The 1,250-nt window shown below is 39.0% G+C and overlaps 1 pseudogene; it reads left to right on the forward strand.

Annotated features, from left to right (window-relative positions):
• Positions 1-301: 301 nt before the first annotated feature.
• On the forward strand, positions 302-912 carry LOC138156954 (small ribosomal subunit protein eS25 pseudogene; annotated as a pseudogene).
• The last annotated feature ends 338 nt before the right edge of the window (positions 913-1,250 follow it).

The raw sequence follows: 1,250 nt of genomic DNA on the forward strand, positions 1-1,250 counted from the left end.
TCCAGATCTATCATGAAGAAGATCTGAGTTTAAATTTGTCTGTACACATTAGCCGTGTAACCCTAGGCAAGTTACTTCATCTCTATCTGCCTCAGTTTCCTCATCTGTAAAATGAGGATTATAATAGCACCTACCTTCCAGGGTTATTGTGAGGATTAAGTGAGATATCTGGAAAGTGATTTGCAAACTTTAATGTTCTAGGTGCTAGCTATTCTTGTTGTTGAATGATGCCTCTCCTGTATTATACTTGTAAAACTGATTTTTGTCTATTTAAGTGCAAGGTTTTACATTTATCCCTATTGAACTGTATCATTTTAGATTCATCCCAGTGCTTTTAGCCTATCAATATTCTTTTGGATCCTGACTATCATCCACTATATTAGAAATCTTTCCCAGCTTTGTGTCATCTGTAAATTTTTATCTATGGGTCCGACATCTTAGCTCAGAGGCGGCAGCAGCAGCAGTACCTGAAGCCTCACCATGCCTCCCGAGGACGATAAGAACAAGAAAGATTCCGGCAAGTCAGCCAAGAAGGACAAAGATCCCGTGAACAAGTCTGGGGGCAAGGCTAAGAAGAAGTGGTCCAAGGGAAAAGTTCGAGACAAGCTCAACAATCTGGTTCTATTTGACAAAGCAATATATGACAAACTCTGCAAGGAGGTCCCCAACTATAAACTTATCACCCCTGCAGTAGTCTCAGAGAGACTGAAGATCCGGAGTTCTCTAGCCCGGGCAGCTCTCCAGGAGCTGCTTAGTAAAGGTCTGATTAAGCTGGTTTCCAAACACAGAGCACAAGTGATATATACCAAGAACACCAAGGGTGGAGATGCTCCAGCTGCTGAAGATGCATGAAATGGCTCAACATTAATATGTAGATTTTCAAAAATAAACTTATTGGACTAAGAAAAAAAACTTTTTTTATCTGTGCCTGTATGTTATTGGTAAAATGTTAAAATAACACAAAGTCAATCAAAGACACCAGTGTATTCCACTGAAAGCTCCCTGACATAATGATATTGAACTATTAGCAACTCTTCTTTGAATCTGACCTTTTCAATCCTGCTATAAATAAATCTGTATTATCATCTAATTGTAAACAGGGACGGACCTATTAGGCTAACCCTTGTGAGCTTTATTATGTATAGAATGTTCATCTGATACAATGATGGAAGAAGTCCTTATGTAGACTTTGGAGCATTCACAGATATTCTGTAACTGGTTCTAGTCTTTTAACCATGTGGGGAAGAGAA

Source organism: Petaurus breviceps, unplaced genomic scaffold (assembly GCF_028583685.1).
Source record: "Petaurus breviceps papuanus isolate PSGF00001 unplaced genomic scaffold, PetGlider_PUasm1.0 164, whole genome shotgun sequence".
Classification (NCBI taxonomy): Eukaryota; Metazoa; Chordata; class Mammalia; order Diprotodontia; family Petauridae; genus Petaurus; species Petaurus breviceps.